This window comes from Helianthus annuus, chromosome 5 (assembly GCF_002127325.2).
Source record: "Helianthus annuus cultivar XRQ/B chromosome 5, HanXRQr2.0-SUNRISE, whole genome shotgun sequence".
NCBI classification, from domain to species: Eukaryota; Viridiplantae; Streptophyta; class Magnoliopsida; order Asterales; family Asteraceae; genus Helianthus; species Helianthus annuus.
The window spans coordinates 155190017-155215685 of record NC_035437.2 but is presented as its reverse complement, the minus strand read 5'-3'; positions in this window follow the sequence as shown (position 1 = coordinate 155215685).

The following is a 25669-nucleotide window of genomic DNA, read 5'->3' as shown; positions in this document are numbered from 1 at the left end:
GTTGCCGGTGACGGTGTTTGTTGCGGAGGTATTGGAGTATTATCATCTCCATATCTCCCAACTTAGTCCCTTTGGAATGTTCCGAATTAGGAACTTTGAATATACATTCCGTGCCCATGGCTTGCCCATTACAGTGGAAAATTTCCGGCGCTTCTACCAGTTGACGGTGAACACCGGTTTTTTCTCGTTTACTCAACGGCATGGGAGCTTGAAGTTGATGACGCCTCCTAAGGGTGTGACAGGCTGGAAGAAGAGGTTCTTTTATGTGAAAGCCTGTGCGGTCTATGCCAGCATGTCTTTCAGGAATGTCAACGTTGGAGTTTCTGATGAAGATATTCCTGTTGCCACTGCAAAGACCGTGGACTGGTTCTCTAGGCTGCGGCCTATTGAACTCAAGAAGTTGGATAACAATCAACTGTGGGTATTGCGGATGATGCTCACGAGACCAGATAGGAAGGCAAGGCCCGTTTTGCGGGAAAAGAGTGGTGGTAAGCTCTTTACACTTTGTTATTTTCCTTATTTCCTAAGCCTTGTAGTAACCTGCATGCATGTATCAGCGGATGCGGTTGGCTTGTGGAGAATGTTTGAGCCCGATTTCGAGGGTCGGGTTGAACTTATTGCGGTTGAGCTGAAGAAAGGCTTCAACCTTGAAATTCTTAGCAACTTCCGCGTACCGTCGCGTGCGGTGCTGGATGCCCCGGTGCTGGGAGACGCAAGAGGTAGGTCGTACGTTGCATTCGTTTTTCCAGTTTATCGTTTTGACTGGTTTTGTTGATTGTGTCAATCCAGGTATCCTTGCGGATTTGGGGAAGTTTGAGAAGCGCATTCCCAAAAAGAATGCGGAGAAGAAACCGGTGAAGAAAACCGCGCGGGGTCGTGGCAAGGGGAGTTCTGAAGGCTCAGTTGCCCCTTCTTCAGTTTCTGAAGCCGCAGGTACCTATCGATCTTGTTATCGTGGATATACCGATTACGTGGTAGTATCTGACACCCTTGAGGGTTTGGGTGTTATAGGTAGTGGTGCGGCAGCGGGTGGAACTGCTGTGGTTCCCCCCGTTGTTGGTGAGAAAAGAGGACCAGAGCAGAAGGCTGCTGGTGGTGGTGAACCGAAACGTCGGAGGCTGCAGTCTAAGAGGACTGTTCCGACATCGAAGAAACCTGCAGTTGCTGCTGGTAAGTATACCCTTTTTCATTGTTTCGTATGTACAATATGTTGGATTAACAATTGATGCTCTTTGTGTTGCAGAATCCCGAGGTGCAGGATATTCTTTCTTTGACTTCCCTTCGTCTCCTCCGCATACCGCTGCTGCGGGTGCGGGGGTATCGAAGGAGACTGTCGTGCCCAAGGAGCCTACGGCCCCATTTGTTGGGCCGGTTCGCGATCCCCCCTTGGAGAAGACGGTGGAAACGACTGCTGACCGGATATTCGACACTGTGGATTCCTCAGACAATCTGATCTCTCCTAATGAGGCTGATGGATTGGACTTGAGGTTTTCAGATACTGGTAAGCAGAAGTCTGATGCTGAGGTGCGGCAGCAGGATGCTGAGCCGCGGAAGTCTCCTGCTGGTGAGAGAGGTACCGGCTCGTCTGCCGGTGGTGCGGGTTATGATGGGCCTCCAATTCATCCTGGGGAGTCTGAATTGGAGTATTACTACCGCACCTATACCCAGGGTCGCAGTACTGTGTATCACCGACCCCCCTGGACTGTTATGCAGGGGGATGATATTTCTAATGACCCTTCTGCATGCAAGGAGATTTTGGGTGGTCTGGGCACCCCTTTTGAAGTGGAACGTGCCCGTGCTGCACCCCGTGAGCTGCGCATAAACCAGCTTTCCACAATGTTGATAGGGTCTTCCATAGTGGCAAATGCCATTTTGGAAGATTACAAGGTGTTGGGCCGCCGCGAGGAAGAAGCTGCTCGCATGCGGGCTGAAGCGGAGAAGTTAGTCGAGGCTGCCCGTGCGGGTGCGGAGCAGCTTGAGAAGGACAGAGCTGCTTTTGAGAAGCAGAAACAGACCGCGGAGTGGGCTGCGGCTGCTCAGCTTAAACAGGTTCGTACTCTTGCCAAACTCCTTTCTGATGAACGCAAGAGTTGGAACGAAAAGTTGTCCAATGAGCGTAAGAAGTGTAACGAATCTTGGGCTAAGCAGAATGACACTCTGTTTCGTGCTCGGCAGGAGTTAACGAATGCCAAGGCAGCGAACGTTGCCTTGGGCCAGGAAAAAGCTGCAGCTGAGGTCATTGCTGTTAAAGCGCAGCAGGCGAAGGCCGAGGCCCTAAAGGCGCTTGAGGAGGCCAAGGAAGCCGGGGCGCGTGCTGCAAAGGCCCTTGAAGAGGCCGCATAGAAGGAGAGCCGTTCTTCTAAGGCTCTTGAAGAGGCGCATGCGGAGCGCATTCGTTTGGATAAGGTTGTTGCCAGCCTTCAGGTATGTTTCGTTACCTCTGTTGTATGTCTCCTTCATTGTTTCGAAAATGCTTATCGAGTGAAGTGTTTGCTGTTTTTTGACAGGCTGAGGTTCAGGCCCGGGAGATCGCGGTTACAGACCTTACTGGCCGCGTGGCTGTTGCGAAGGAGCGGGCCGATGCTGCTGTTGAGGCCAAGGATGCCTTGGTGTCCTCTTTTGACCAGTTGGAGGCTGACCGTGAGTGGTTGCGGACTCACGGTATCACGCGTGTAAGTATCCGCTGCCTTTATATTTGCTTGGACTAACATCCGAGACTTATGCTCTTTTTATTGCAGATTGTTGAGGCTATCATGGATGCCCCCGAGACCGCAGCTGGCTTGGACTTGGTTAAGCAGCGTGCTCGTGACACTGGTTTTAAAGCTGGTTATAACCGCTGTATTTCCCATATGAACGCCATGTCTATAGGCAGTGAGATCGAAGAGCGGTCCGGCTTCCGGGATGTGGATACCGAGTCGCTTCTTAACACGGCCGAAGTCTCCTTTTATGATACTTCCCTTGCCTGTGTAGAGGAACTGGACAACTGTTTGGAGACTGCGGACTACGTTGATCGACTGCGGATGCTGTATCCGGATGCGGAAGAGGAAGCTCCCGCTGGTGGTGCCGGAGGAGATGCGGGAACCAGCGGCACAAAATAGGATTTAGGTTGGCAAGCGTGCCTCCTTTTTGTTTTCCTCTTGTATAGAATAGGAACTTTATGTAAATCTATTAAGCATCCCGTTGGTGCTTAAATTTTTTGAATATAAAGTTTTTTGTTCAGTTTGTACAAGTGTGTTTAATTCTTGCATGTCTGAACGTATGTATGCGCAACTCTACCCATTTGTGAATGGGGTCAAGTAGACTCCATACTTTTTGTCGTATGAGTACGCGTCAATTCTGTTATTTACCGCGTTAGGGTTTTAGAATTGTGTAAGCTTTGTAAAAGCTTATATGTCCGGAACTCTACCCATTTGTGAATGGGGTCAAGTGTACTCCATACCTTTGTCGTATGAGTCCGCGTCAATTCCATTTTTTGCCTTTTTGGGCTCCGGAATTGTGTTAAGTGTTAACAAAAACTTGTTGATCCGGCGGGATAATTATGCAAGTCTTTTTGCCTTTTGCTGGCCTATTACAATATTTGTGTGTGGTTACCACTTTGTATGGGTATCGCGAATGAAGATTTTGCCAATCTGTTTTTGGGATACCGCAAAGTGGAACACACATTTGTAATAGTAATAACAAACAATAATGTATAAAATTGCTTATTTATTTATTTGCAAATTGCCTGCGGCCCGATAGGTTACATAGAGAAATGTAAGAACATGGCTTACATATAACAGCGTCGAAGCTGTTGAGCATTCCATGTTCGTGCGATAGGTTCGCCTTCTAGCGTTTGTAATTTGTACGCGCCTTTCCCTAAGACCTCTTTGATGAGGTAGGGTCCTTCCCACTTGGGGGCGAGTTTGCCTGGGCGCTCGGCATTAGATGCCTCATTGTCGCGTAGGACGTAGTCTCCTGGGTTGAAAGTACAAACGCGGACGCGCGTGTTGTAGTACTTTTCAAGTTTGGATTTATATTTGGCCTCATTGATGGCGGCGTTTTCGCGCCTTTCTTCCAAGAGGTCCAAATCGACCCTGCGTTCCATGTTGTTGTCTAGTTTTTCAATAGCCAACATTCTAGGAGAGGGGAGACCTACTTCTGCGGGGATCACCGCTTCTGAACCGTAGACTAGGCTGAAGGGTGTTTCCCCATTGCTTGTTTTTGGGCTTGTACGGTGAGCCCATAAGATACTTGGGAGTTCATCGACCCAGCCACGCCTGGCCGTTCCCAACCGCGCCTTGATCCCTTCGACTAGGCTTTTATTGATACTCTCAACTTGGCCGTTCCCTTGCGGGTGTGCGACTGATGAGAATATGTGCTCAATATGTAGTTCTTTTAGCCATTTTTGAAATTCGTCGGCAGCGAAGTTGGTGCCGTTATCGGTGACAATGCACATTGGTAATCCGAAACGGTAGATGATGTGTTCCCAAATGAACTTTCTTGTTATCATAGCAGTGGTTGAGGCGAGCGGTTTTGCTTCCACCCATTTTGTGAAGTAATCAACTGCTACTATGATAAATTTGACCGCACCCGGAGCGTCAGGGAATGGTCCCACCACGTCAATTGCCCATTTCTGAAAGAGCCATGCAGTTGTGACGGGGACTAAGTTGTTCTTTGGCCGCAAGGTTTTTGGAGCATGACGTTGACAGTCAATGCACTTGCGCAACTCTTTGACGGCGTCCAGGTGCATGCCGGGCCAGTAATACCCGGCATTCATGATTTTGGCCACTACCATGCGTGGTCCAGCATGTATGCCACATATGCCCTCGTGTATCTCTCGGATGAGGTATGTGGCATCTTGGGGGTTGACGCATCGTAGTAGTGGCCCTAGGTATGATTTGCGGTACAAGATACCGTCTCCCATTTGATAATGGCACGCTTTGTATTGTAGCTTGCGTGCTTCTGATTTGCTTTCGGGAGTCACACCTGATTGTAGATATGCGATAATAGGTGTCATCCATGATGTTGAACCGTATTGAATGACGTTGACTTGGCGCAGGGGTACCGAAGGATTTTGCAGGATTTCGATGCGTATCTCCTTTGCCAAGTGTTGGAAGCTGGTAGATACAAGTTTTGATAGTGCATATGCGGACTTGTTTTCGCTTCGGTTAATATGGCGAATATTGAACGAAGCGAATTTGGATATTAGTTGCAGGGCTTGCTCGAGGTAGAGGATCATGATATCCCCTTTTGCGGCATAGTCGCCGCGTATTTGTCCTGCAACTAACAAGGAATCGACGTGTGCTTCCAGATGTTGCACGCCGATTTTGACTGCTAAACGTAGTCCCGCTAACAGGGCTTCATATTCTGCCTCGTTGTTTGTGCTTTTGAATTCGAGGCGGATTGCATATGTAAGCTCTTGGCCGTCAGGGCTGACGAGTCGCAGACCTGCACCCGCACCTTCCTCGTTGGAGGCACCATCTGTGAATAGTGCCCATGTCTCTGAGGAGGGTGGCGTTGGTGCAGGAGTTTGTGCTTCTTCGCATTCTTGGATGCGGTTCACTGGTACTTCGGCGGCGAAATCAGCTAAGATTTGGCCTTTAATCGCGGGGCGCGGTTTATAGTGTATCGTGTGCGCGCCCAGCTCGATTGCCCATTTTGCTAATCTCCCAGAGATGTCAGGTTTGGAGAGGATCGAGCCGATCCTGTAATTGGTGAGCACTGTGATGACGTGGTTTACGAAGTAGCGTCGCAACCGTCTTGAAGCGTGCACTAATGCTAGCACCAATTTCTCCATTATTGAGTATCTCGTCTCTGGGTCGTTGAGCATCTTGCTGATGTAATAGATGGGTGTTTGAACCCCCTTTCGCTCCACTATCAATACCGCACCCACCGCGTTATCCGCGGCGGATAGGTATAATATGAGTGGCTCATCCTTGCGTGGTGCGGTTAGAGTTGGGAGTTGTATCAAACACTCCTTCATTTCCCGGAAGGCCCGTTCAGCCTCTGCGGTCCACTGGAATTGTTCTTTCTTTGAACAGCTCCGCAGGGTCTTGATGAATGGATAAGACTTAGCTGCGTGGTTGGCTAAAAATCTGTTGAGTGCCGCTAGCCTGCCGGCTAGCCGTTGCATATCCTTCATCGATGAAGGCGATGGCATGCGCTCGATCGCCTGGACTTTCTCCGGGTTTACCTTGAATCCATCTTTAGTCACGATGAACCCAAGGAATTTGCCTTCTTCCATTCCAAACGAGCATTTTCCTGTATTGAGCTTTATGTTAACGCTGCGCAGAGTTTGGAATGTTCTTTCAATATCTGTGAGCATGGTATCTTCTTCCATGCTCATGACGACCAGGTCGTCCATGTAGATCTCGACACTTTTGCTTATTTGCCCGCGGAAAGTGTTGTTCATCAACTTTTGGTAGGTTGAGCCCGCGTTGCGCAACCCAAACGGCATCTTTGTGTAACAGTAATTTCCGGTGGGAGTCCGGAATGCCGTTTTGTCTTCGTCCTCGATTGCCATTTGTACTTGATGGTACCCTTTGTAGCAATCGACGAAACACTTCCACCTGAATGGTGCGAGATTATCGACTTTTTCGTCGATTTCTGGAAGCGCGTAACAATCCTTGGGGCAGGCTTTGTTAAGGTCTTTGTAATCGACGCACATGCGCCAGCCCCCGGAAGGTTTCTCTACCATGACTGGGTTGGATAACCAAGTCTGGTATTTGACTTCCCGCAGGATGCCTGCGGAGAGCAGTTCTTCGATCTGCTCTTGCATCGCCTGATTTTTAGCTGACCCAAGGTGGCGTTGGCCTTGGATCACTGGCTTAATACCTGGCAAGGTATTCAAGTGATGTTGCGCAATATCACGTGGGACCCCGGTCATGTCTGCGGGTTTCCACGCGAAGATGTCTTGGTTCCTGAAGAGAAGCTGCTTCAGTTGCGCTTTGGTGGTCGGGGATAAGGCGTGACCCAGTGTGACCTTTTGTTCTGGGTATCTCGCGTTGAGAACCCATTTTTCTGGTTGGTCGTTGGGAGTGGGCCTTGCGACCTTGGTCGGACGTACTTCGTCCGACATCATGACGTCCCTGCGGGCATAGATTATCGCGACCCCTGATTCGGTTGGGAAATCAACCGCAGAGTGGGGGACGGACGTAATCATATTGAAATCTCCTTGGGATTCTCTCCCGAGGAGTACGTCATATCTGGAGGTGTGAGGTAAAACCATGAAGTTTACCTCTTCTGTCCTTGTGTGATTTCCGCTGGAAAGACGCACAGGAAAAGTAATCTGGCCCAGGGGAAAGACAGTTTCCCCTGCGAACCCGGTTAACGGGTAATCTACTGCTTGCAACCGATCTTTGTCCTCCTGGTCGAACTGGTTGAAGCATTGTTCGTAGATTATATCAGATGTACTGCCCGGGTCGATGAATAGACGCTCGGTGCAGTAATGTGCTAGTTGGCCTGAAATGACGACGGCGCGCTTGTCGCGCGGTCCGCCTCGGACTTTTTGGAAAGACGACTTGCTCGTCTTTCCAGTCACATTCCGGCCTTCTCGCCGCTTTGCACGGTCTGCCCTTGCCTCCGTGGATCATGTGGGTGGAAGCCACGTGCATGGTTCTCTTCCCGGAGGAGGTACCTTCGCCATGAGGGGTAATGCGCTTGGTGGGTTTTTGCCCACCTGGCAAAAGGTGTTGCAGTTTCCCCTCCTTTAAGGCGCGCTCAATCTCCAGTCGGAGACTGATGCAGTTGTTGGTGGTGTGGCCCGAGTCCTTGTGGTACTCACAGTAGAGTGTGAGGTCCTGATTTTTCTTGGACTTCATTGGTTGGGCCGGTCGCAAGAACTGTGGGTCCGCAAGGAGGACCTCACTTGGCGACATGGTGATCTCGGTCCAGTTGCGGTCCCGAGAATCTTTTTTTGACGCCCGACTGTCTCGGGCGGGGTTGTAGTTCTTTGGGTCGAACGTGTTGGTTCGCGGGAAATACGGTTTGGAAATATCGCGATTTCCAACGTCCCGGTTGCGTTTATTGTTACGCTTGGACCCTTGGTGGGATGTTTCGGTTTGGGGCTTTGCCTTCGTCACATGCGGTTCAAGTGACCGCTGTGTCTGGGCGTATGTCTTGACCGCGGTCATGACATCTTCCCATTTTTTGGGCAAGCCCTCCTTGCCAGAGATGGTCATGATCATCTCTCTGTCTTTGACGGCCCGGATGAAGTGGTTTCGTGCCATCTGGTCTGCCACGTCACCTATCTCCAGGCACTCTTTATTATATCGGACGACGAATGCTTCGAGCGATTCGTCGTCCATTCGCCAGATGTTCATGACGTCCAACGAATCTCGTTCGTGGCGTCGCTGCTGGCTAAAATGGGCGAGGAACTTGGTACGCAAGTCCTCAAATGAATCCAGTGATCCCACTGGCAAAGAATCGAACCATGCCCTGGCCAGGCCCGTAAGGGTCTGGGGGAAAAAATTACACCAAGTGGGTTCGTCCCACTGGCCGTTGATGCCCGCGCTCATGAAGATGTTCATGTGGTCGTCCGGGTCGGTCGAACCACTGTATTTCCCAACGTTGAATGGGAACTTTGTTGTGGTGACATGGGCGTTGGCGATCCGTGTGCCGAACTTGGAATTTTCGGCTGCTGCTTTTGGCCTGTATGGTTCATTCGCAGGGCGCTTAGCTGCCCTGAGGTATGTGTTGCGGGGGTGACTGGGAGGAACGTAGTTGCGTCCTCCCGGTCTGCTGCTGGTGTCATGTGAATCACCGCGGTAGCTATGGTCGTCAGGGTCGGTATGACCGTACCCTTCGGTGTATGGTTGTGGGCCCAATCGGCTCTGAATGCCTGGGCCACGTCGGGAGGTTGATCGCCTCCTGTCCTCGCCATGGGGGCCAAGGCGGGTATGTACCGGTCCTCTGGTGTGGGATCCGTATGAGGAATCGTCCTCGTTGAGGGTGTGGACCGAACAGTAAGACGATCCCCGTTCTTCACGTCGGCTTCTTGAAGCCGGGCGTGAATGTATCCTGCCGTCGTATTGTAAAATACGCTCAACAGGGGTGTGCGGTGCTGGGGGAAGCCCAGCTCGTATATTCGCTTCCGTACAAGCGCGGTTGTATGCTGCTGTTAGCAGGGCTGCCTGCTGCTCGTACCAGGTATGAACGGTCATGCCTGGCGGGATCACAGATGGGAACTGTGATAAGTCATGTCCAAACATAAAGGAGGGACTCCTTTGTGTGGACGTACCGATGTGTCCGGGTTGGGACGTCGAGGCATTGACCCCTACCGGAGGTGGGATTGGGGGATTTTGGTTATCCGCAGTGTTGTTTTGGTGATCAGTCATGATCGTGAGAGAGGGAAAAGGATGGTTTAGAAAATGCTAAGAGTAGCGGTGGGCGCCAATGATGAAACAATAGTTAACCGGGTAGGGTTAACACACTGGTCTCGTCAAGAAGGGTTAATCCCTTCCACTCGAGGATCGCTGGCTGGATCACCGGTGATTGATCTCCTGCACAAGGAAGCAAGCCGTGACTCGTAACAAGGAGGATGGGGTGGGGGGTGCTCCTTGTTACCACTCTCCGGCGTGAGAATCAGTAGTTTGCTTGGGAAGCAAAGTAAGATAGTAGTAGTAGTGAGAGAGTTGTGAAGAGATACCTCAAACCTGGTTTGGGGTTGGTATTTATAGCCGAGGAGTGAAGGAGGATGATGATGGATGGACTGACGACGTGCTGCACCTTTGCAGGTGTGTCAGGCTTGTCGGTTGTGGAGGTTACGCCACGTCAGTCCATTGCTTACGTAGCTCTGACAGGTTAACTGCCATTGGTGCCACTTGCACTGTGGTGTCAGTTCCACTTGTTGAGTGCATAGGATGCGGTGCAAGCCGCATCGCTACGTGCGGTAACATCTGAAGTTACCGCGTCTCCTACTTGTGATCAAGGAATACGCGAGATGCGGTGCTAGCCGCATCGTCGTCCGCGGAGACCATTCGCCTGCATCCCTTGTCGTGACGAAAATGCCCATATGGTGCGGTGTCAGCCGCACCGTCACGTTCATCTTCTTCTATGCCTAAGGTAAGGCTTTCTTGTATTGATAGAAGTGTTCACTGGATGCGGTGCGATGCCGCATCGCTGTGAATACTTCCGTTTTCATACACCAGATGTGATGCTATGTCGCATCACTCTACCGTTCTCATGTTCCATATAAGTCCTCCATCGTTACTAGATAGATTGGATTCAACCCTTGTGCCGACGCGTTCTCGCATGGGCACAAGTAGGTTGTTAGCTAGTGGGGGTTTTGATAAGGGTAATGGTCACTCGCGGTCAATGCTGACGCGAGATCTGGGACCATACCCCTTCACCATATCAAATAACTTTTGTTTAAACATCTGCCCTCAACATTTTATAATCAAACATCAGTTCTCAATAAACATCTGTTGAGATTCAAAATTCTGGCTCCATATTCAAAATTCAAAATTCAAACCATATATTCTAATTCTATAAATAAGGGTTAATAATCTGGCTCCACATTCAAATCTCTCCCGCTCACATCTGTGATCGTATCTCTCCCTCTCAAATCCATCTTTCTCGTGATTATGTTTACATGTTATCGTTCCAGTATCATTGTTCAAACATCGTCGTTTCAATGAAGGTTCCCATCACACATCAGCCTTTCAATATCCCTGTCTACTCTCTCTCAACTCTCCCCCTCTCTCTCTAAAACTGTAGATATAAAGAAGAGGATGAAGACGACAGAGGCGTTGCATTTAACATCGATTTGAATGGTAGTTTAAAAATGGATATTTTTTGATTTTTTCTTTTTATCACAAACTGAAGTTTTGTATGCTAAATGTCCTTCAGGTAGATCTGGCTGGATTTCTTATTTGGTGTTGAAGTCTTCAGTTCGTTGGCCGAGCTTCCGAATGTGATCAAGGTTATAAAATGGAGCCAGGATTTTATTGATGAAGAGGTAATGTCTTTTTGTGTTTAAAATAAATCATGATTCTATGAAATTTGATTGATATGTTTGTAGCTTTGATTTTGTCTTTGAACAAAGATGTGATTACGAGTAGATTGATTTGAATGTGGTATATATTGGATTAAATACTTAACTGGTGGAATGACAGCAAGTCCAGCTTATGCTTCAAGTTGTCTTGATCTCTTTGGAGGCTGGTAGATGGCTTTGGGAGGTATGAAAAGCAGAATTGATATATTTAGGGAAAACGAGGTTGAAAGAGGATAACCCAACAGTTGAGGATCTCATTCTACATGTCCGATAAATTCAATTGTATTCTCAAATAATGCTTCCTAGATTTTTGAAGACCGACAAATGTCTAAAGAGGCATCACTGTGGACATTTGTTGGTCTTTGTCGGTCTTCAAAAATCTAGGAAGCATTGTTTGAGAATACCATTGAATTTACCGGAACTGTCGAATGAGATCCTCCACTGTTGGGTTATCATCTTTCAATCCCATTTCCCTAAATATATTGATTATGTTTTTCAACAGGGATGTAATGTAATGATTTTTCTCAATTGAATAGACGGACACTGTTGAGGACAAGGCTGTTAAAGACAGTCACTTATGTACCTAAGGCCTGATCAACCAAAGGAAAACCACTGCTCAGTAACAGCAGTGGTTCAGTGTCTACAGCGGATTCAACATCAGTATTTATGTATCGGTTTTTCTTATGTAACAGTGTTTAGTGTATCGGTGTTTAGATTTTGTTACAGCTTCGATGATGGTTGTTAGATTTATGAAAATGTAATTGCTACAGTTTGAATATTATTGTTGTTATATTATTATCATCTGTTGATCGTGGTCTATTCAAGCACTGCTATTAAACATGCTGTGTTGAACTGCATCATCTGTTAGTCCATAGCAGAGGTTCTCTTTGGCAGACCTTTGCTTGAACCGTCTCAGTGTTTATCAGCAGATGTTCATCATGAGGCGTGTGTAAACATATATTTGAAATCCTCTGTTGAACTTTATCACTGTTCAGTCACAGAAGATGTTAGCAATTTATACTGTGGAATGACCAGCAGATGTTATGGTCAAACATGTGTTTAAGATCAAACTTCTATTTAAGTCCAGACAACTAATATATAAGGCGAGACATCTGTTTAAGGCCCAACTTCTGTTTAAAAGCTTGTTATAACCACTGTGTTTCTTTTGTATTCATATGGGCAGCAGAGGTTATTTGATATAACAGTCTTTGTGTTTATTAAGCTCCTCATTTTGATTGTTTGGGTATAGTATTCTTGAAATTGGTCTTTTTTTTTAAAACAGATGTTTATGGGCAAACACTTGTTTAAGCTCGAACATTTGTTTAAGGCCATCTGTTTATGGTCAAACTTCTGTTCATGGGCAAACATGTGTTTAAGGTCAAACTTCTGTTTCAGTCCAGACAACTGATATATAAGGCGAGACATCTGTTTAAGGCCCAACTTCTGTTTAAAAGCCTGTTACAACCACTGTGTTGGTTGAAACATTTGATTGTTAAAAGTTATCCACTGCTGATAAACAACCTCTGTTTCTTCAATCTTCGTGTTGACCACTGACTGACCAAACATCTTTGTTTAAAAAACTGATGGGTATCCACTGATAGGAAAGAATAGCCACTTCTCACTTTTTTATTGTTGACATCCATTCATATTGACCATCAGCGGTTTTCCTAAAAAACAGCCACTGCTCACATTTTTTTACTGATGGTGTTAATTGGTGATAGATTGAAATTATCAAATAAAAACTAGAATTACAATGAAATTACCATTTTACCTAATCGTTACATTAAAAAAAATTTATTGATGACTATTTGTTGCAAATGAAATCAGTAATTAATGTCAATTTCTTGAGCTTTGGACATTTAAAATATTGAAAATGTGAATTTCAAACTGACGGTTATTATCTCTTAACTAAAGTTAAAATAAAAATTAGAAAAGTCATGATGACAATTGCTTTCAAATCAGATCAGTAATTACTGATAATATCAATAATTTTGAAATTCAAAATATGCAAAATGGTAATTTAAAATTGATGTTCTCTTTCTTTTGTTTCCTACTTTGCATTTCATTTCTAATATTTTTTTAGCTTAATAAAGCTGGAAATAAGGATATACACTACTTACCTTTCAGTTCCCAATAAACATCATGACAATTGCTTTCAAATCAGATCAGTAATTGCTGATAATATCAGTAATTTTGAAATTCAAAATTCAAACCATATATTCTAATCCTATAAATAAGATATAATTATCTGGTGTCACATTCAAATCTCGCTCGCTCATATACGTGAGCGTATCTCTCTCTCTCAAATGCATCTTTCTCGTGATTCAGCTGCTAATCTCCGATTACACTTCTTTGTTCGAATGTTTGTTGTTTATGTTTACATGTTATCGTTCCAGTATCATTGTTCCAACATCGTCGTTTCAATGAAAATTTGCATCCCACATCAACGTTTCAATATCGATGTTGCAGTATCATTGTTGCAACATCGTGAGAAGTTGCATGTGCTACCTTCTTTGATGTGAGAGTTGCAGCTTTAACGGACGATATGTATCTTCTATCGTGAAAAGTTGCAGCTTCAAGGGAGGATATGTATTTTTGTTAAATCGAAAGTTAGGTTTTCTTGCGTCAGGAAGATTTTCTCCTTTATAGAAAGTATAGATTCGTCTAATATTGTGGAAACTCAGATGAGCTACAACAGTTGAGAAGAGACATTTTCATTTTAGGTTTGTTTCTTATTTGTGTTGTCAGTAATATAGAGTGCGGTGATAGAGACGTGCAGTTCATGGTGATGCTGAAGGACATACATCAAGAGGTTCAGCAATCGATGGAGTTGAAACTAAACTTTCTTAATTCTTACTGTTATTCTTGGATTTGAACTTTAATATTGTTCAGTGTGTGATGTAATTATTGGACTTTAGTTTTAAGATCATGAATAAATGAATAAATTTAATTTTATGAATCTAAGTTGTGTTTTATCTTTACTTATTATTTAGTGTTTGAGTAAGATTTAGATTATGTTGATGTTGAATTTTGTCTGAGACGTTTACTATTATGAAGGATTGGTTTGATGTTCAACCTCTGTTTTGGTTCAAACTTCTGATTTTAGTTACAACCTCTGTTTTGGTTCAAACTTCTGATTGTTAAATGTTATCCACTGTTGAAAGACAACCTCTGTTTCTTCATTTTTCATGTTGACCACTGAGTGACCAAACATTTGTGTTTCAATCAATGTATGCTATCAACTGATAGTTAAAAAATTGAATTACAATGAAATTACAATTTTACTTAATCGTTACAATTTTACCTACGAAATCCTAACAAGTGTTAACTCTAGCGTGTAATACTTTATTTTAATAATCTCAACATGCGTCTTAAAAATAGTTAAAATGAAAATTTTTCATGAATTATAAGCATCGAAATGTTTTCAGGAAATCAAAAATCCATTGTAATAGTTTATTTTAATAATCTCAACATTGCACCATCAAGACTGATAGGCTATCCACTGATGTTATTTCATCATTGGCTTCATAAAACAATTGTCTTCCATTACTCATCAGGGGTTGGCTCGTGGACAGTACATAGCGGTCAGATCTTTTGTAACCACTGCCATGTCAGCATTCACTTTTCCCCTATAAAACCCTGATCAAAACCCCTAAACAGGGTTTTTACTGTCGAGTCGATTTCAAAATTCCTTTCTCAAAGCAGTTATCCTCCATTTCTCTCAAAATTCCTCATCGTCCTTCTTTCTCAAATGGCAAAATCACCGTCTTCAATATCTGAGAAATCCACTCAAAAGGCCATAGAAATTCCATACAAAGCTCCCTATAACTACTCGGTACGTTGACAAAACCAAGTAACACTGAAACCTTCAATTCCGTCATAGATGCTCTTTCGTCTTCAAATTACAAAACTTTGTTGACTTCTGATGCTCCGATTTACTTGGCAACCCAGAGGGAATTTTGGGAAAATGCAAAACTTGAATCTCAAGATGAAATACCCATAGCCATAAATTCCTCGATAAAGGGTGTTAAAGTTAAATTCACACCACAAACAATCTCTGAAGTGTTTGAACTCAATGATCTTCTAGGTAAAACTTCTTTCCCAAAAGTAGAGTATCAACAGATTTTTTAGAAAGAGGGTATGGAGAGGAAATAAAAAAAGATACTTTGCAAAAAGACAATTTTCCCCCTGCCACAAGTTTTGTTTCATACCCTCTTAATGTGTGTTTCTAATAAGACCACTGCTTTCAATGAAATTCCATTAAAGATCCAATACATGGGTTATGCTATCTTGCATGGGGAAAACTTTAACTATTCCCAGGAGATCTTTGATGACTTGGTCAAAAATGTTACTAGCAAATCATTTTTACTATTTCCAAGGTTCCTAAGCTTTTATTTTCAAAAGAAAATTGGAAAGGATGATGCTCATGTACTCATGCAGGGTGAACCTTTTCAAATAAATGGCCTTACACCTGTAACATTTACATGGCTATCAAAAGTGTCCAAAACACAAGTAGAGGCTCCTGAGCAGACTTGAGCAGTTATCACTGCTCCTCAGGCACCTGCTGCTAAGCCCACTGCTCAAGGTGATCACAGCAGAAAAACAACTGTTGTGAAACGCACACCTAAATTGTCACACCCCGATTTCCACGTGTTTCACCGGTGGGCCCGGTGGGGGATTACCGTGACGTAGTTGGCAACAATAAAGTCAAACCACAATATTTAAATGCACAGCGGAAGCATAAAGATAGATTATATTTCAACCATTGATTGTAATATCCAAGTATCACGAATAGTCGAAACAAATCCACAGGGGATCAAAATAAAGATATAAATATTGTTCAACATATATGGCATCCCAAGCTTGCGAGACTCTAACGATGCTTAAGGAGTGGCCAGCCTATTTCGTACAGAACCTGCATTTAATCTTTTGGGGAAAATACGTCAGTTTACACTGGTAAATACATTCAACCGACACTTTTGTAAAATGTTTAATAAAAATTGATTTGAATGCACAAGGCACAAACTCTTTATAACTTGGGATAATTTATCAATTAAATCTTGTAAAAGAATTACATGTTCACTATGCGTTCGGTCGCCCGGGTCGTGCCGGGTTTAAGGTTAATAGACACGCCACAAAGCATAAAGCCGTGGCGGGAAAACTAACGGTTATACCTTTATAATTGTAGACACTTTGTCGGGTGTACGCCTACACCCGCGTGTCGAGGTCGTGGCCATTTCGTAAAATGATGCCAAGGATATCCGGGACATGGTCATTAAGCTCCCAAAGGCGTAAAGCCAACAAAACCAATTTTTAAATGGGTCACATTGATAATACCCAACTACTAATGAGTTGGGGTCAATTGCCCGACCAAGCGGTATTTTAAATACTGTAACCCAAGCCCGTATAAAGGAAAATAAGTTAAAAGTATTTACCTGAGCAAGTATTAAACCTCAATCAAACAAATGCAAGTATCTTTTACTGGTCTCCTACTCTGGAACGAAGGTTTAAACAACCTGTTAGAATCCTAACGGGTCTTTAATCTAGCCTTAGCTTAGACCGGTTAGTTTCAAAGGATAATTTCGGTTTAATCGTGTGAAAGGCGAAAACCGGGAATGGAATGTGGGTTGGACCCAACAAGTTTGAAGACTTGTTTTATATGGGTATAATAACCACACTCTGGATTTTGAGGTATAAACGATAAGGTTTGACCCGTTTCGGCTAGTTTATGTAAACTAGTTACATAAACCGAACCGTGCGCGCAAAAGGCGTAACGGGTAATCGTAAGAGTCCTACATAGGTTTCCTAAGTTAATATGCTCTAAAGAGGTTGTGGTATCAGTAGGATACCTTCCATAATGCCCGTAATGAGTTTAAATCCAATAAATGCCCCGTAGGGGTATTCCGGTCAATTTAAAGATTATAAAAGAGCTTTCTGAGTTCTACAGGAAATCTGAGTTTTCCAAATAGTTTATAAAGTCCAAAATACTCTATTTATTATTTAAAATCAGTAGCAACTGGAATCGGGTCAAAATACCTTGTAGAACTCAAGTTATGTCCAAAAAGGGTATATTCGGTATTTACCGAACCGATGCCATAACCGCAGGTTATGAGCAGGTTAAAAATGATTAAAAATCTTTAAAAATCTCAAAATATTATTTTACATCAGTGTGTAGAAGGTTTGGTGTCGAAATTTGGGTTAGATAGGCTTTATGCTAAATGCGCCGTTTAATTACTAAAGTTTCCGTAATTGCGCTATTTAGCATAACTCCTATTCTAGACCTCGGATTGACGTGAAATTTTAGGGACATGCTTAGAAATCAGTAACTAAGGTTATTGTCCCTTCACATGTCAAAAATTCTCTTTTTAAAGTTAAAAGGGTGTTATGGTCAACTTTTAGGCGTTTAAGGGAAATGTGCTAAAGACTCGGACAAACAATGAACCGGTCAGAGAGGGTTACCATCATGTAACCTGGTCCTAAGAGAGTCGTAAGGCATATCTAAATCATACCATAACGGGTCAGAACTGAAGTCAAAGCAAAAGTCAAAGTTTTGCGACTTTCGGTTCCGAACCGGGTCAAAACAGTAAATGGTCGGATCAAACAAGCTTAGACTAGTTAATATACTTATTATCATGTTATATGAGTGTTAAAACAGGTTACACGCCATCTACATTACTGATTATGCATAAAATCGCAAAATAGCATTCTGTTGACTTTTTCTAAGCAAGTTTGACTCGACATTCGGACTAGTTAGAGTGGGAATCAGAGGGTGCCCTTTTAGGGGTTTAATGCCCACATGATTACCAACATGTAACTACCTTTGATTCGGCAAATCACTGGACCATTTGTGATTTATCGTAAAGTCAATCGTTAATTATGACGGATTGACTTTTGGGCTAAAACTAAGCAAAACTTAACCAAGAAAGGGTGGAGCATACTTACAAGAGTCCTATACACGACCAGGGATGAGCAAAGAAGGTACTTGAGCTCTAGAAATGATCAGAAGAGTTGATTGAAGGTGTGAAGAACTTGTGGTTACAAGGTGGCCTTTTATAGTGTTCATTAGCCTTTAGATCCTTGACAACAAGTGCTATAAGTGCTCTTGGATCATCAACATGTGTCCCTGAGTGCTAGGGGACGTTTAGGGGGCGCCCATGCTCTCATAATGGCATTCTAAGTCGGTTAAAACAGCAAACAGTGAACCTGTCCGCATTATTTGCAACTGGGGGCTGACGCGGCCCGCGTAAGAGGTCAGCCTACCTTTACGCGGGTCGCCTGAATCCTATTGTCAGAGCCCAGATCTATACATGGCTCGCGGCCCGCGTAAGATCCCTCAATACCTTAACGCGGCCCGCCTGAAGTCTTATATTCAAGATTTTCAAATCTTTTGTAATTATTGCCCTGGCCTTTCGGTTTCGAAGGGGTAACTTTGCGTTTTGGGCCTCGTTTATTTACGATTAAGGGCCTCGGAACTTTTACCCAACTTATTAACCCTAGGTTGATTTATTACCACCCGAAAAGTCATAACTTTCTATGTTTGACGCTTTTAACCCTTCTCATACGAATTTGATCATAACTTTCTCGTTTTAAAACGGAACTTCGCGAAAGTTATATCGTATATTCTAGTGAGCGTAATTTACTGTTACAAAGTCTCGGGTTTGTCAAAGGGTCACTCAGAGGTATAAATTAAACCTGTTGACACATTTAACCCCTGTAGTTTGTAATCTCTCACTTTCTTCCACAATTCGTTCCGTACGATTCATGATTTATTCGTTTGAAGGTACGAGCATCATTTGGGGTTACTATACAGTATATTTATCTCTTGTTGACATTTTTAACCCTCGAATTTACATACTTCCAATGTTTGTCAACTTTAGTCCTTTAATTAGTATTTAATACCACGTGTAAACTTGTGACACGTGTCAATACATTATTGGACGCAAAATTTCGAGGTGTTACATAAATGCACCAAAAGACCAAGACAAAAGAAAATACAAAAGCCCCCCAAACCTAAAACAAAGGCAACTCTGGAAGATGAGATCCCAGAGCAACTGCCAGTGACAACATAAAAGTCACCAGAAACCACTGCTGTTACTTCCTCACAGCAGATGGTAGAAACATCTCAACCCGGGCCTCAAACTCCTCCTGCTTCTTCTCAAAAAGAACAGGTTGTAAGAACCGGAACACCAAATTATGATGCTCTAGAATCACTTGATACTATCATTCACAGCCCACTTCCCGGGGCAAATTCTCTTTTCACACTCATATTCACCTCTCAAATTGCTGCACAAACAAAACTTTTGTTGGATGCAGTTGATATAGCTCAGACAGAAATCAGTTCCTCTCAACCACCTATCACTGAGTGCATGCCACCACAAGTGACTGAGTCTGAACTCCCTATCATTGCTAACCCACCAACAACAGCAAATGAGGTTACACTGCAGGATGTACAAGTACTTCCTGTCAGTAGTTCAAGCGAAGCAGCAACTACAGGTGTTGGATCCACTGATCTACACCTGGCCAGTTGTTTCATAAATCAGACTTCCTTGAAGGCAATTTCCTCTGCAGCAAATCTGATAACCACTGGTGTGTTTGTTCCAACCACTGGTACATTTAAAAGGTTATAAGTTGCTGAGGAAAGAAGTCCTCAGTACCGAGAACAAGGGGCATCATTTGATACCTTTTGGGAAAATTTTCCTAAGGCAACCACTGATACAACCACTGTTAGTGGGAAATCAGATGATCCCATTAAGTTGGGTGATGGTTTAATGTACCGAGAATTGACGAATAGAGTTGAAAAGCTTGATACATCTGTTGCAGAAATCAAAGACATGCTGCAACAGTTGTTGAAAGCACAAAAGGTACCACCCACTGTTGCACCAACTTCAGCAGCTGCTCCTTCATCTGCTCCCACTCCAAATGAGCTGTGGAGTTTGTTTCAACCTCTGCTACACCAGCAAAGAGAATTAGCTGGTCGACAACATGAGATACAAGTTCAAAAGTTCAGAAATCTCATGGAAGCAAGGTTTAAAGACACCCAGTCAGATATCAAGGCAATCAAGGCCCATTTACTAAACACCACTGGCACTGCTCCTCCCTCTATCATCTTTGTGGACAACCCACCACCAGCTGATGCCAAAAAGGGGGAGAAAATGAAGCAGTTGACAAAGAAGGGATATGAAGATGGATTGTACATTGCATCAGGTAATTCAAGTATGCTTGCAGACATCTCTTTGCCAGATGGTTCCAAAAAGATTGATGTAACCACAAATGCCATTGCTGATGCAAAAGCAAGTGTAAAAAGGGATATGGAGGCAAAGGACAAAGTAAGGTTTGAACAGGAGAAGAGAGTTTTTATGGAAATGAATGAGCAGGGTATTTTAGAACCAGAGGATGAAAAAAATCCTAAGGTCAAAAGAAAGCAGCCTACTAGACATCAATCTCCCAAACCAACAGATGTTAAAACTCCTGTTGTATCAACAATTGTTGGCACTTCAGTGGTTTCAACAGCTGTTAGTCAAACAACTGTCACCACTTCAACATACACCACAACTACTGCTTGCAGTTCAACTACTGTGTCAGCAAAAACATCATCACCACCAAAAATCACCTCACCACCATCATCTCCTGCTAAAAAGCAGAAGACTTCAGATGACACATCATCTGTTGTAATGACAACAGTGGTTGAAACACCAGTTGTTCCAACAACTACTGCTCCCACTTTAATCACTGCCTCACCAAAAACATCATCACCACCAAAAATCACCTCACCACCAAAAACAACTTCATCACCATCATCATCTCCTGCTAAAAAGAAGAAGACTTCAAATGACACATCATCTGTTGTAATGACAACAGTGGTTGAAACACCAGTTGTTCCAACAACTATTAGTCAGCAACCTTCCACTCAAATCACTACCACTCAATCTATCAAAACACCACCAACCTCTCCTGAACCTAAAAGGAGAACGGTAACCAAGTTGTCCTAGATGATGACACTTCACCACCACAAACATCCACACAATTACTGCCAGTTGTACCTATTCCAAACCATGTTCCTCTTTCTTCAGCTCAAGTTGAAAAACCAAACACTGCCATCACTCCTGCAAGTGCCCAGTACCCTTTAGAGCTTATAGCAGTTAGAGAGGAGATTAAATCCTTCTACACTGAAGATGTCCCTGCTAAAAAGGAGTTTTCCATCTCTTGAAGGATATCCTAGGCCAAACAACATTGAAGAATATATGAGGTTAAAAGCTCAACAAGCAGAGGATATCTCTAAAAGGAATTCACATGGTAAGTCTGATAAGGAAATACAAAGATACTATCAATACCTGCTAACTCAAGTCAGAACACTGGAGCAGTTTGCAAAAAAAAATTGTCAGCAAGTATCAGAAAGAGCAGATGAAAGCTTGAGAAAAGATTATCTTGATAACATCATCGCTTACAAAACGTATAAAGGAGAAAGGTACATGTACAAAGAATGGACCATTAGTGAGCTTGAAAGTGAAGCAGCTAGAATTCAAGATATGATAAAAAACAAGGTGAAGCAGACTCCTCCTATCTGGGCAAAGTTTAAGAAAAATGTACCAGAAAGGACTCTGCAGCTTCAGAGGATGAAAGAAGAGCTGATTACAGCTGCTCTTGGGTCAAAGAATCAAGTGTCAAGATGGAAAGAGGATAAAGTGTTTGCATCTTACAAAAGACTGGAAGAACCAAGGAAGAAAAATCCTAATATTCCACAAAAGCCTGATTATCCTGAAGCGGTGGTTTCAGCTGAGCCACAAAAGCAACAATTCAGGAGATCCACTGTTCCACCTGCTGCCATCCTTTACCAAAGAAGGAATCAAAACAAGATGGATAAAATAACAGCAGCAGATAAAGAAGCAGAGGATTACGTTGTGAAAGTAGGGGTTAAACGGATTATTGAAGAAATACTTGAATCTTGAAATAAATTCAATCGTTCAGTTCTATTTTAAAATATGTGTTGAAAGCATTTTCCCTGTTTGATTTTGTGCAAAGTTTATTTCCATTTTATTTCGCTGCATTACTTGATTTTGTTTTGCTGAAAGTTGTTGAGGCAGGTGATTGTGTTTTTGTAGTTAATGTTTGTTGATCTTTAAGTTGTATTCAACCTCCTAGAAGTACGTATGTCTATAAACAGTTTATATTGTCTTTTTGGGTAAACAGTTAAACTGTATGTAATTGATATATTAGCCGATATTTTATGTTTATAGTTGTCTTTTAGCTATAATAGATAACACGTTTTGATACAATATCTATGCATGTATCTATATGTTCTATTAATATGTGTTATGCATGTTTGTCTAAGAAACGACTCGTGTTTGCAGCTCTCATTTTTAATGAGAGTACTAAATTCTTTGTTAATAACATTATTCTCTTAACATCTGTTTACTAACCTTTGTAATTTCTGTTGACTGACCTTTTTAACATAGGTTGAGTAACATGCATATCTGTTTAATATCTATCCATCTGGCAAGTTCTGTTGGAGATAATGGATAACATTTTTTAGGAAAATTTGTTGGAAAGCAACAGAGGTTTTTAACAGTTAATAGACAACAGTAGTTTGCTATTAACATAATGGAATTGTTGTTGAATAAACCTATTGACCATTAGTGTATATCAATTTTATAAGTCTGCGCTAATTATCTTTTTACTCTCTGTCAATATGGGCTATGCATGGTTTTCTAAGAAACGACCCGTGTTTGCACACGGGTCTTACCGCTAGTACTATATAATAAAAGAAACCAATAAAAAGACACTTGTCATCATTCTAGACCATCTACTATTATTTAACTGTAGATAATTATTATTTAATTTAAATTATTAAATTTAATATATGTTTCAAACATTTAAGAAATTAAGGATAAAGTTTCATAAATTATCTTATTATTTATTTATATTAATTACTATGTTATTATTCTAGACTATCTACTCTTACTTAATTGTAGATAATTATTATTTAATTTAATTTATTAAATTTCATATTTGTTTTAAACATTTATACCAAATTCGAGTATCACCACTTTAAACCTCAGCAATTAATCATCAGTTTGACTAATAAACAACAATATCTTAATTATATTAATACCAATATATACCAAAAAAGCAAAATGAAATTCGTTAAAAATGTAAAGACATTAATAACCAGGTGTAATGTTGATCATTTAATCATCAACTTGGTTTGAAATAGGGTTTTCGTCTTAACATATTGGTAAGATATGTTTTACCTCTTAAGTAAATGTGGTGGTGGTCTATCGAGAAAGGCAAAACCTTTAAAACATTTTAAGAGGAGAGGTCAATAATTACCGATAATTTATACTTATCAAATAAATTTAAATATTATTTTGTAGCTATAAGTTTATCTAATTGGCTAATTGCTATATGCCTAAACTAAACATTTCAACAATATTTTTAAAACTAATAAATTAAGACCACTGTTATTTAAATTAAACTTGAGTTCACGTCGTGAGAAAGTCGATGATACAGTCTGTCTTCTAATCAATGGTTCAAATGTTATCATATTTATAAACTTGACAAACATCACAAGTTTTGATCATACATAAAACAAAATTTTGTTCGGATATCAGAAAAAGTGTCTTAAAATATCGTTTTATAATTGTTAAATCTTCGTTATTAACTATTTGATATTTTATTACTTAACCCGTGTAATACACAGGGTTATAACCTAGTATATATATATATATATATATATATATATATATAAAATTAAACAATGACATTTTCATTAAATATGTGAGGTGCATTTATTTCATTGGATAACAAAATTAATTCCACATGGATCCTCACCATCTCACTTGGTTTGAAAAGCGAAGCTTATCACGCCTGAAGGGCAGAGGGCTCAAGCCTACGATCTATACGTTACCAGCTCACGCCCCCGGTGAGGTGGCAACTTTCCGGAGTTAAGGGGCGTGTAACAGTGTCCAATGGGGCGTTAAACCATGCATTAAGGTGGTAGGTGTTGATAGGGTAACGACGTAGTAGGAAGAAAATGATACGGGCCCCTTTCTTTTCAACCAATCAAACATTTCTTTTTTTCTTTTTTTCTAAATGTACGAGATTTAGATATTATTATGGTGAGTAGGAAAATCTTGTGAAGCTATTACACGCTAAAGGTGAAAAAAAGAGTTCATGATTGCGTGCTATTAATAAAGCAAGAACATGAATCATTAACAATAAGAATAACACTTTATTTTATTTGTTAATAAAACGCGTCTGTCTGTTATGTATAAATTTTGTATAAATTAAAATTGTTTCCTACTTTCGTGATTAGAATTTGGAAAGCATATTTGTCTTTAGCCCATGTCAAATTGCATATATTAAACTGTGCTTAGACGGGTGAGCCCCATGGGTTATCTTTAGCCTATGTCATGTTCCATATATAAATTTTCACTCATAATCTCTATTGTATCATACACGTGTATTGTTTCTGTATTACATAGGTTGAATAAATGTAATTTTATATATTAAATTAAAACAATTATTCTTTAAAAATCTCGTTTATTACACGGGTTGAACAAATGTAATTTTATATATTAAATAATAAAAAAATATATCTCTAAGAACCTCATGTATTGTACTGAATAAATGTAATTTTATATACCAAATAATAAAAACCCGTGTATTGTACGGGTTGAATAAATCTAATTATATATACTAAATAATAAAAAAAAGTTATATCTTTAAAAATACTATGTATTAAACGGGTTAAATAAATGTAATTTTGTAACCTTGTATATTACACGGGTTGGATAAATGTAATTTTATAAACTAAATAATTAAAAAATTATATCTTTATAAACCCCGTGTATTATACGGGTTGAATAAATCTAATTATATATACTAAATCATCATCATTATCGTTATCGTCATCATCATCATACTCAGTAAATCCCACAAATAGCAAAGCTAAGGTAGGGTCTGAGGAGAGTAAGATGTAGAGGCTGCTTTCAGTAAGACCCCCGACTCGATAGTAGTTTTGCATCAAGATTTGGACATAAGGCACATAACACTTAGCAATCGGGACAAAGACCGATTAGTGTATGTTCCCTTTTGTCTTTTTGCAATCAACGCCACCACATGATGATGATGCATGATTAACCGTCCGCCGCTTTTAACGTTATTTTCACAAAATTTAGTGAAATAACGTTAAAATTAGTGCATTTTCACTTTTGCTCTCCGAGCGTCCACACATATATACATTATTAAAAGTTAGATTAGATTATATATGAAATTAAGTGTATAACAAAAAGTCTTTATAAATTTCACATAGAATTAATTGGAATCCTTTATTAAAAGTAGGTTAGATTATATATGAGCTTATACGTGTGAGTAATTGTGATTATTGAATGATTGAATTTTGAAGGTTTTGAAATGTGAATTTGATTATGATAGATTATATTTTAGTTTTAAAACTTCTAGAATGATTGAATCAAATAAAAGGATTATGATTTCCTGGAAACAAAAATAATTGAATTTTTTTTTCTGATCATTTTGAAGATGAGCAAATAGAACGATAGCATCTTAATAAAAAAATAACTAATTACAAAATGTGAAACCCAATAATTTTACTTCTGTCCCATTTGAACGGAAAAGATAAGTACAAACTAAATTTAAAAAAAAATGCAACATGAAAATAAGAGATAGAATAATCGATAT